The sequence below is a fragment of the Argiope bruennichi genome, chromosome 1 (assembly GCF_947563725.1).
Source record: "Argiope bruennichi chromosome 1, qqArgBrue1.1, whole genome shotgun sequence".
Lineage (NCBI taxonomy): Eukaryota > Metazoa > Arthropoda > Arachnida > Araneae > Araneidae > Argiope > Argiope bruennichi.
Genome location: NC_079151.1, coordinates 121,368,246 through 121,381,236, shown reverse-complemented (window position 1 = coordinate 121,381,236; position 12,991 = coordinate 121,368,246). Strand labels below are relative to the sequence as shown.

General features: G+C 27.6%; 1 protein-coding gene across 1 annotated transcript in view; it reads left to right on the top strand.

Moving 5' to 3' along the window:
- Positions 1–12,991, top strand: part of LOC129971323 (uncharacterized) — a 202,564-nt gene that overhangs the window by 136,446 nt on the left and 53,127 nt on the right. The gene's annotated exons all lie outside the window — the stretch shown is intronic.

Below are 12,991 nucleotides of genomic sequence, written 5' to 3'. Positions count from 1 at the left end.
AATTACCAATTCATTTTCTTTCCTATAAAATTTCCCCGCTTCAATAACTTAAACAGAATGATATAGCATAGTCTGGTGTACAATGTTTACCAGCGCTGTAATTACAATATGCTGTCTAAGGTTTATCTTTGAACATGTCTTATTATTGCATGTTTTTAACATATTGTGCTTGATCGAACATATTGCATTATATATTGTATTGCATTTAATAATATTATATTTAATAATTTAACATACTGTATTGTATTTATAACACAATATAATATGTCATAATCATAATAAAACTGTCAAAACAAATAATACTTTAATTTTTCTCCATAATACGTATGCAAAACAAAATTTTCAGTTTATTTCTATTTAGCTAGCTTAGTCAAAAATTCACTCATGAAAAATAATTTGAAAGATAGTTGTATTCTTAATAAATATTCTTCATATCATACGAATCTCTACTATTAACAAAACAGAATGCATAACTTGAGCATGTGTGTCTATTGCGTTAGTGTGTCTAGCCATGTCGTTTAGAAATTAAAAAATTGTCATAAATATAATTTGGATGACAAATATATACGATTACAAGCGATATTTTTAAAACTATTATTTACTTAAAATTTAATAAAAAGTTTAGCTTTCTTCCGCGATGACTTACCAAAATTTTAATGCACAAAATTTATTTCTAAACCACTTAAAAATTTACAATATTATTATCACACCACTTGAAAATTTAAAATATTATCTTTATAATGATAACAGCTTAGTTTTCATACGATTTTTTTTCTTTAATTTTGAGAATTTTTTTAAAGCTATTTTTAACAAACTATTCAGCAATAGTTTTTAATTTTACTATGAAATTCAAAGCAATTATTTAATAGCGAGATGGTTCTTCCATTTTTAAAAGCTAATGCAACAATATTTTGTTTATTACCTATTCTATTTACGCTGAGGCATAAGAAAGTGAAAGTGAAGCAACAATAGCATGAAAGGCAGTGAGCAATTAAAAGACAGCCCGAATAGTTTAGCTTGTTTAATTAAAAGATTATTTTTTTTATATTTCTTAATTTTTAAATGTTTTCATTTAATATTTCAAAAGTCAAATGATGAGACATAGTATTTATCCTATGTCGTGCAGAGAAAAAAAAAATACTTTACAAATTTTAACTATAAAATTTATAAAGTACCTATAGACTTTAATTCTTTAAATACTTTATGGATTTAAACCTATAATCGAAGACAATAATCAAAAATAGATTTAAGGATATATTTTTTTCAAACTTTATTTTTCCATAAGCGATTTTTTTTTATTGAAAAAATATTGCTCGATACACACGGTAATGTATGAATTTAAAAAATATTAAGCACAAATTATCGAATAATTTATGAGTCAACGTTTTAAAAATGGAACTTGTTTTCTTATTTGCTTTTGAATTCTGGTGTTAAGAAAGAAAGATGGTGTTAAGAAAATTAAAAAAATGATAAAAACTAGTAATAAATTTACTTAAATTCGTTTTTAGTTTACTTGTTCATTCATTTTTTTTTGTTTGTTTCCTTGGTTAGTCCTTTCAAATGCAAGGGTTTAAAAACTTCTCAAAAATAGTAAAATTTCATGCTTATCCTATTAGAAATTTTTAACAATCAATAATACATAATAATAATAATTAAGTGTCTAAATAAAATGCCTTAATTCGTCGAAAATTTTTAAAAGAAAGTTTGATTAGAGAAATGTAGGAGAAATTTCAACAGATCACTTCATAGAAAAATGTAATTACGTCTTAATACAGAATTATAAGAAGACAATAATATACAATCTTCTAAAATAATAAAAATTAAATTAATAATTAATTTTTAACGGAAGAGTCATTTAATTTTCATTCACGAAGTGTTTTACAACAGTTAAAATGAAATAAATTTATCTATTTCATCAATAAATCAAATTCCCTATAATTTGTCAAAATCATTAGTGATTGCTTCCTTTTATTCGAATATATTTACTTATATGCTCTTAGAAAATAATTAAATAAGACATAAGAAAAATTAAAAAAAAATCAACTAATTATTTTTATAAAATAATTTTTTTAATTACAAAATTGGCAACAGAATTTTTTTTATCCTATCTCTTTAAGTCTTATATTTTTTTAATATAAGAAAAAATAAAGTTTAAAACCTTAGAATTCATTAAAAAAATTAGGGCTTTTTTTTGGGAGGGGGGGGGGTCATTATACGGAGAATTTTCATGAGAAAGGTTTGCAACATGGAAGCAATAACGTGTCAAAGAAATTTTTGAAAATTTAAAACAAGACTAGATAGTGACAACACTTTGTTATTATAAACAACGGCTATTTTAATTACCAATTCATTTTCTTTCCTATAAAATTTCCCCGCTTCAATAACTTAAACAGAATGATATAGCATAGTCTGGTGTACAATGTTTACCAGCGCTGTAATTACAATATGCTGTCTAAGGTTTATCTTTGAACATGTCTTATTATTGCATGTTTTTAACATATTGTGCTTGATCGAACATATTGCATTATATATTGTATTGCATTTAATAATATTATATTTAATAATTTAACATACTGTATTGTATTTATAACACAATATAATATGTCATAATCATAATAAAACTGTCAAAACAAATAATACTTTAATTTTTCTCCATAATACGTATGCAAAACAAAATTTTCAGTTTATTTCTATTTAGCTAGCTTAGTCAAAAATTCACTCATGAAAAATAATTTGAAAGATAGTTGTATTCTTAATAAATATTCTTCATATCATACGAATCTCTACTATTAACAAAACAGAATGCATAACTTGAGCATGTGTGTCTATTGCGTTAGTGTGTCTAGCCATGTCGTTTAGAAATTAAAAAATTGTCATAAATATAATTTGGATGACAAATATATACGATTACAAGCGATATTTTTAAAACTATTATTTACTTAAAATTTAATAAAAAGTTTAGCTTTCTTCCGCGATGACTTACCAAAATTTTAATGCACAAAATTTATTTCTAAACCACTTAAAAATTTACAATATTATTATCACACCACTTGAAAATTTAAAATATTATCTTTATAATGATAACAGCTTAGTTTTCATACGATTTTTTTTCTTTAATTTTGAGAATTTTTTTAAAGCTATTTTTAACAAACTATTCAGCAATAGTTTTTAATTTTACTATGAAATTCAAAGCAATTATTTAATAGCGAGATGGTTCTTCCATTTTTAAAAGCTAATGCAACAATATTTTGTTTATTACCTATTCTATTTACGCTGAGGCATAAGAAAGTGAAAGTGAAGCAACAATAGCATGAAAGGCAGTGAGCAATTAAAAGACAGCCCGAATAGTTTAGCTTGTTTAATTAAAAGATTATTTTTTTTTATATTTCTTAATTTTTAAATGTTTTCATTTAATATTTCAAAAGTCAAATGATGAGACATAGTATTTATCCTATGTCGTGCAGAGAAAAAAAAAATACTTTACAAATTTTAACTATAAAATTTATAAAGTACCTATAGACTTTAATTCTTTAAATACTTTATGGATTTAAACCTATAATCGAAGACAATAATCAAAAATAGATTTAAGGATATATTTTTTTCAAACTTTATTTTTCCATAAGCGATTTTTTTTTATTGAAAAAATATTGCTCGATACACACGGTAATGTATGAATTTAAAAAATATTAAGCACAAATTATCGAATAATTTATGAGTCAACGTTTTAAAAATGGAACTTGTTTTCTTATTTGCTTTTGAATTCTGGTGTTAAGAAAGAAAGATGGTGTTAAGAAAATTAAAAAAATGATAAAAACTAGTAATAAATTTACTTAAATTCGTTTTTAGTTTACTTGTTCATTCATTTTTTTTTTGTTTGTTTCCTTGGTTAGTCCTTTCAAATGCAAGGGTTTAAAAACTTCTCAAAAATAGTAAAATTTCATGCTTATCCTATTAGAAATTTTTAACAATCAATAATACATAATAATAATAATTAAGTGTCTAAATAAAATGCCTTAATTCGTCGAAAATTTTTAAAAGAAAGTTTGATTAGAGAAATGTAGGAGAAATTTCAACAGATCACTTCATAGAAAAATGTAATTACGTCTTAATACAGAATTATAAGAAGACATTAATATACAATCTTCTAAAATAATAAAAATTAAATTAATAATTAATTTTTAACGGAAGAGTCATTTAATTTTCATTCACGAAGTGTTTTACAACAGTTAAAATGAAATAAATTTATCTATTTCATCAATAAATCAAATTCCCTATAATTTGTCAAAATCATTAGTGATTGCTTCCTTTTATTCGAATATATTTACTTATATGCTCTTAGAAAATAATTAAATAAGACATGTCGCATTAATTTTTCATACACATATTTACTTTCATAATTAATTCATCGATTGTAATAGACCGGTGAATCTTAGAAGTCTATTTTAAAAACATTAATTGTGATGATTAATTCATTTCAGTTCTGTAAGAATTGATTAATATTCTTCGACATGTAAAATTATAATTCATAATTTTTTGTTTCAAACTATTTTAATTTTTATCGTTTTATTTCTTTTACAACGAGTGAATTTTTTAAATCTATTATTTTATCAAATTTGAAGCTTTAGAAATACAACTTTATTTTTGCTTTATGTTCTTAGCTTTATTTACACCCATTTTGTTTCATTGGATATTATACCAAATGTTAAAAAAAGGAAAATATTTATTCTATTAATATTTATTTTGCATTTTTTAAACAAGTTTAAGGCGCAGATACGATAGGAATTAAATTAGTTCAGCATAATATACCGATTAACTTTTTTATAGAAATTGCATCTCGATATTCCATACTAGCTGCCTCTGACGACCAGCTGGTTCAAACGGAATATTTGTTGTGTTTGATTTCACCTAAATCTCAAGTTAATTTCTTTATAGTTTCTTCAATGAAATATTTTTAAGTATCAAAATGATTGACGTTAACGCCATGTTATTTTAATGGCCTTATATTTGTTCTGTTTATTGTTATTTACATGAACATTCCTAATCGAGTCGAGTCCGATTACATCATTATGCCACGAAAAGCATAACTTTACTGATAGTCCGTCTTCTGTTTAGTCTTATATATTTTAGTAAGTGTCGATGCATATGCACTTCTATTCAGTTTGACAGTGATTAAAACCTAAAAAAGCGGAAAGTCTAAAATAATTGCAAATTGTCTGATGCAGTATTGGTGCTTCATTTTCCGATTTCCAGGTTTCTATATTTAAATTGAGCAGTTAATAAACAGAATTCTTCTTTTCAAGTTTTCAGCAATGGAAAGAAAAAAAACCCCACACGACTAAATATTTGCTGGAACAATGAAAACGGAAAAAATTCAAAATTGGAATTCATTTAATCTTTAAAAGAAGCGCAATGTTTAAAATCAAGCAAAAAATATATTTTTAAAAATGTCAAAATTCAGAAACAAAATGAACGATAATGAAATTAATGATTATAACAAAGTATAAGGTGGATTAGAAGTTTAAATTTTAAAATGTTGTAAAATTATGTGTTTATTAATATTTTTTGCAAGCTATTATGAAAAATCTTACTTTAATTTTTAATTAATTAAAAAAAATTTTTAAATGTCCCTAGTGTACACTTTTATTTTCGTGTACACTTTAATAGGCTAAATTTCGTAGCTAGGTCAAGAATGAAGTAAAGCTTGCAGTTGATAAAAAAATCGTCAATATTAATTAATTTTATGTGTATATTTATTTCTTAGATTTTTTTTTATAGAAACGAAATAATATTTTCGTGAAAATAATATTTCCACGAGGTTTTTATGGAGTTTTTTAATAAACTATCTGAACCTGGCAATGCTTTTCTATTGCTAAATTTGAATATAAGTAAAAATTTGATATCCATTATTGTATTTAGTTAAAATTATATATATTTATGAATATATACATTTGTGTTTTGGATTATAATTATTGCTGAATTGAATTTTTAAGTTCATTGAGTGCTCTTGGATATTAAAATGATATAATGATTATATGAAATGCTATTAGTGGCATATACATGAAATCACTTAGTGAAAAAAAAATACATTTACTGCAATAAGGAAGGATTAGATTAATATTAGTAAAATTACATAAAATTAGTAAATTATTAACTTTTACAATAAATCGATCCAGTAGTTTCATTAATACAAATCATCTGACAAATTATCTGACGTGAAAGAAACAAATTATCTGACGTGCAAGTAATGATTTTTAACAATACTTTTAACTGAATTTCAAAATATACATCTTTGTTTATATCCTTGTTCGTGATGGTTTAATGATCATTAAGAATTCTTTGGTTACTTTGAATTATGTCTGTACTTATTTCGGAAGTATATTTAAATAATAATACAACTGCTACTGATATTATAAGAGTAAGCTCTCAACTTTTTGCCTACAAGGTAGATTGAAAATTTAAATACAGTAGACTCCCGATTAACCGCGGGCGGGTTATACGCGGAGCGGATAATCTGCGCCTGCCGCACTTAAGTTTTATTTTTATTTTTATTTTTTTAAGTTTTAAATGTTTACGTTTTTTTAAGGGTTTTTTTTTTTTTTTTGCTTTCAAGCAAAGAGAAAATGCTTCCAAAGCAAGAAGCAAACACAAATGACTGATTTCTTCAAAAAGGTGTAGTTTTACAGTGATGCTTTTGTAATTATATAATACATTACAGTATTAAAACAGTACATACGTATTAATTTTTCTGAATATCCTTGACGTCCCTCGTAAGTACAAAGCACTTTTCTGTTTTCGTTAACAAAATGCATTTTATTTTAGTTTTGAGTGATATACTAAAAATATTAAGCTTTAGTTAAACATTTCCTGCTGTTTATTTTACGTTTTATTGTACATAAAATAATTTTTCAAAGTTGGAATGACTGTTTTCTCTTTTGCTATACCCGTTTTTACCTTTTTTCGGATTATCCGCGATTTTTGTTATCCGCGGTGGCCGCGCCACCCAATTCCGCGGATAATCGGGAATGTACTGTATCTTAAAACATTCTCAACAAAATTCGAATCACGTTTCAAAAAAATCACGTGTAAATCGGTCCATATTTTCATAATTTATAAAAAAATATCTATATAAATATTGTTTTTTATATTATAGATCATATTAGCTGCCATTTTTTGAAACAAAGAGGAAATGAGGAGAGGAGGAGAAAGAGAGCGCCCCTAAAAAAGTTTGCTCATAAATGGTATTAAAAAATATGTAGTTGAAAGAAATTGATCAAAATATTTTACCCGTGGAAAGTAGTAAAATTCAGAGCAAATTCTGTTGATCATTTTGAAGTAAATAGATTGTGCCAATAACAATGTTGAATTGCCTATGACATTGTTGAATGTTTTCAAGAAAATTACACACACACACACACACACACACACACACACACACACACACACACACACACACACACACACACACACACACACACACACACAATATTTAGGTTTTTGCTTACAATTTACAAATGCAAGCCCTAATTTATTTTTAAAAAAACTATTCAATTTCATTCTTTGTTTACTCGAAATAAATGAAGATATTGGCTCGACCTGTTTAGGCAAGCCAATGCTTTCTTACATTTAAAAATAAGACTGCACCCAACCTTGCTTATCGCCGCAATTAAATCAAAAAGTCATATGTCTAAAGTCAGACACATGTGAAGTCTTGATGTAACAGCCTGAACCACAAGCGACATGGGACATTTTAAGGCAGCATACGACAAAGACATTTCTCATATAATATTCTTCATAATATGAAAGCAGATGTCTCTGGTATATAGACGTGTTTTGCATCAATAAGAAGTTTTGGTAAATTTGATGTATGAAGTTTTAATATAACACTAGCGATATACCTAAAATTTAGATTTGTTCCAAACCAAATCTAAATTTTGCAGTGGCAAAATCCTCATCGTTTTCCACAACAGATTGAATAATAATATAAACCAGATATTCTTAAGACTTTTACCACATACTCTTTCTGTTACAGAAAATTTGTCAACTCCATTCACAGTTAAAAATTCATGCTGCGATTCAGTAATTTAAAAATCAGTTGGCCGGCGTCCTGGCATAGGGGGAGCGCGTTTTCCCCGTGATCTGGTCGTCCCGGGTTCGAGTCCCGGTTTGAGCATGGTTGTTCTTCCGTTGTTCTATTTGTGAGACGTGCGAATGTGCCCTCCTGTAAAAAGGGGTTGTGCAAGCGAATGAGTGATGCGTGAGTAGCTAAGTCGTACTCTTGGCCCTAGTTGGCGCTACTATAAAAACAAGAGATGCTCCCCCTCAGGCTTAAATCGGCTGTCTTCGAACAGCGGGCTTGTCCGAGGCAAGTGCCATACGGAACAACAACAAAAATCAGTTGAATAAAAAGATGATGTTTAAATTCCTGATGAGTATAAAGAAGCCAGACATAATAGATAAAAATTTTGTTAAGATAACTTTTTCTAGGAATGAAATTATCATGGAATTTGTAGAAAATTTTATGGCCACAGTATAATTACCGAATGCAAATATAATATATTGTTATAGCAGTTACATAATTCTTACTACCTTCTTTTTTGATACAACAGATGGCTTTATCTTATTAACATCAAGATATATTGCCCATGATCCTTCTTGAGGGTCATTATTAGATTGCATTCTAAGTGAATGTCGTGTGTTTTCGTGTTCGTGTTTGTTTTGTCTTGTGAAATGTGGAACTTAGAAAATAATTAAATAACTGTCCCTGAAACTCATCCATTATTTTCATTTACCTCATAATGAAGTTATAAAGAGTCTCGTTTCTCTACACTATATAATTACAGAGAGCAAGTCGAGAGACACTGGATAAGAAACCTTGATATGTGCCACCTATCGCTTTAATAAATTTCTTGCAAATAAATTATTGTTGTTGATTAGGCTGTTGAAAATAGACGTAATACCTAAAAGCATCGTCAGAATCAGCATATATAATCATCCGTTTCCGTTTGAGCTCTGGGCAGAGTTAAAGATATCACCACCATTTTGGTCTATGTCATCATCGGAGGCGAATCCCAACTTCTTTTTAGTATCTAGAACTACGACAGAGTGTCTTTTATGTTTAATTTACATGATTTATCGGTGTGCAAATAAAGCTAAGCATGAATAAAAATTGTATATAGAATCCAAAACTTCACATTTTATTTGCATTTTTTTTCCCATCCCGGATTATAGAAAAGGTTAATGAGCGGAGGTCCAAAATTTTTGAATATTTTTTCAATATGTTTTTATTTTGTATCTGGTATTCAATTTCTTCCTGTTAGAGGGCCACTATTTGTTTCGATCCGTTTTTAGTGATTAGTTTTGATTTGAGTATTCGTGACTTTTTTTAAATCCTAAAATTCCGGGCTTTTATTACTTGCTCTTAATGATACTGTATACAAATTATATATACATTTTTAATTTCCTAAGCTCTTTGCTAAAGTTCATTAGATTTTCTACTACAACTTTTCGTTAGTTAATCGTTGGCGATCAGATTTCAGATACTGTTAACAGGATGGCAACCCATCCAGACGGGGATATCTTCCAGTTTTTGATAGGTTTGTACAGAAATCCGATCAAATTTATGCGCATTTAAATCACTTAAGAAATCATTAATGAATTTAATGCATAGTGGAGTTAATATACGAAACAGCAATGACTTGCAAAGTCATAAGAAGAATTAAAAAAATATATATATTTGCAGATGTCAATTATTATTCCCTATCTGCATTATTATGATGTTTGTTACAAGGTTTGATTGAAGTCGAAATCCAAATGATAGAATAAGTACTAAATTAAACAAATTCACATCTTTTTTTTTTTTCTAAAAAATTTGAGCTCTGGAGATTAATTAATCTAGTTTTTTGAAAATTATAGATAATACTTAAGAATTTACTACAACAAATTTGTATATTAGAAGTAATAAGTTGCATTTTTAACACTTAGCAAGAAAAACAAGAAAAGTTGCAGAGCGTAATGTTTTGTTTACGATATTTTTATTATATTTATCACCTTACAGATCCATTATTTTACACATTCAAAAAATTCAATTACAATAAGAACAAAATTAGCAGAAGTCGATTTATTATAGTATATTTCTGAAGTGAAGAATTTACTAGTTGTAGAATGTTATGAATCCAGCCTAAAGGTCATCTTTTTTGAATATTTACTCATATTTTGCTAATTTCGCTGTTATCTAATTATAGCATTCACCTCTAGCATACAAAAGCATTACAATCACCTAAAACATATATACATGAGTAATACAATAACAAACCAGCATTTCACTAAAATAATTGCTTTATTAGATACAAAGAGGCTGAATAACGTTCACATCAACTTCAATTTATTAAATACTGATTTTAAACAAATACATTAAATATTAAAGCTACTCGAAAAAAGGTAAGGAATTTTTTTTTAAGTCCATTGAAAATTGGATAGGACTGTATCCTAAGAAGTATTTATATCATCGTTTTGCCTCAAAACTTCCACTAGTAAAATAAGATGGCCTACAAAATTCAGCATTGTACTAAATCAGAAGTAGTATTCCACCTCCACCCACATCCCTTCTCTGAATCATGTACATTCATTATGCTCTCTAATAAATGTACTTGAGTATTATTAACCGCCTACCATAACCCCCGGGGGGCACCTCGAAATGAGGATGAGATGCTTCCGGTATGGTGGGTGGATCTCGCCACCCTGGTGGGTATGAAAGTGAGGGATATGGCGCCTCCCATCGATGACGGGACCTACTTCCTTCGGGAAGTGTTGTACCGTGACCAGTGATAGCTCTTAGGATTCAACCACAGTTTCCGTCACCTCCCATCGATGATGGGACCAACTTCCTTCGGGAAGTGTTGTACCGTGACCGGTGATAGCTCTTGGGATTCAACCACAGTTTCCGCCAATATTGCTGTTGCGACAGTCCAATCATCCCGTATTCTTTATCCGTGTGCCTTCGGGTGGGCCGGAGAGTCAATGATATGACTGACCGCCTACCATTGGCGAGCAATAATTATAAAAGAACCTTTAAGCGTGTGAATTTTGAGGATTAATCTTTGGAATTTAGTTATAACACAAGTACCAGAAAACCGAAAGTGTATTTTGGACGTTATTTTTTTCCGACACATTAAAAGCAAAATTTATTACAGAATTATGACTGTAGTCACAAAATAGCAAACAAAACTTCATTCATATTTAAATCATTTCTTTTTCTTTTTTGAGTTATAGAATTTACATATTTGTGAAAATATAGATCGAGAGACGGGCAATCCTTGATGAAACTGATTTCAAATTTGAAACATATGTATACTTTATATGTTAAAATTGTGTTCGAAACTTTTGTATGTTTTCGTCTAGCTCTCTTCATTTTATAGTTATCGTGTAAACTTATATTCGTTCAAAATTTGATACAAATGGACAAATTTGGTGTAAATATACCAAATTTCATGAAATATTCAAACATCAAATTTCGTTAGACTAGCTGAAAGCGTCCTTGAGTTATCATATTCATAGACAGATATCCAAAAGTGTATTTGGGGAGTCTAAAATATGGAGATTCGTCGAACTCTCGAGTTATTTTTTTTTAACTAGTACAACATTTTCTCTTTGTACACTTTGTATACAAGAAAGTGAAAGATTCCAGGCATATGATAAGATAAAAATGCTGATTTATCGATAATTTTCAAGGCTAAATTCATGACGATGACTCATTCTTAAAGAATCACAGATAAAAAAAAAGAGAAAGAAATGAAAGCTAAAAAAGAAAAGAAAAGAAGAGAGAAAAAAGAAAAAGCGACTGTGTAGCGAAGTAATAATGTTGGCATGAAAATGAATTAAAAACAATATATTTAATCTTTAGAAATAATTGTTCAAATTTATTGAAAATATTTCCCATATATAATAAATAATTTAAGTATATTGATAACATTTATGCTTTCTCTTCATTAACACAATTTTTGGCTGCGAATTTTTGATTTGCAATTTCCACCATTTTATTTTTTTAAAAAAAAAATTAGGATTTTTTTAGGGGAGTATATTGTTAAAAAAAATCGTACATGAAATTGAAAGTCAGAAGCAGGTATTATTTTTTATTTTTATAAAAATTTCTGGGTTGTGTCATTTTAACTCGAAATGCTGAAATTTAACTTAACTACATTCAGTTGAATGATTCAGTTACGTTCTCAATATATTTTATTAAATGTATTTATAGGATTTTATTAGAATGAATGTTCAAATTTTGAATATCTTCTAACTGTTGAATGAAAAACATTTGATTCGCAAGAAATTTCTGTATAAAGTGACCGTATAAAATTTTAAATTATACATTAAGTTACACTAGTCTTTTATTTATTTCATGACATTCAGTAACCTTTTTTATTCACAATAATTTAGCACACACACACACACATATTTTTACGTAAATATAATAATGAATATATTATTCATAATTACAAAGTTTAGTGGTGATTATACATAATCAACGAATGTATCACATTAATCATAACACTCATACAAACACCTATACACATACATCTTACCGTAAATATAATAAATTAGAATAATGGTTGTATTATTCATAATAATCAAGATGTTTAGTGATGACTGTATGTAACCCTTGGATTAATCACATTTACCTATTTCTCACGCACGCAAGCACACACACACACACACATTTTTACTTAAATGTAATAATGAATATATTATTAATAATTGCTAATAAGTTCAGTGGTGATTATACATAATCAACGAATTTATCACATTTATCATAACACTCATACACACACCTATACACATATATGTTACCATAAATGTAATAAACTACAATAATGGATGTATTATTCATAATAATCAATATGTTAGTGATGATTGTACGTAACCACTGGATTAATCACATTTACCTATTTCACACGCACACACACACACACCTAGAACTAATTTTTAATAACTGAAG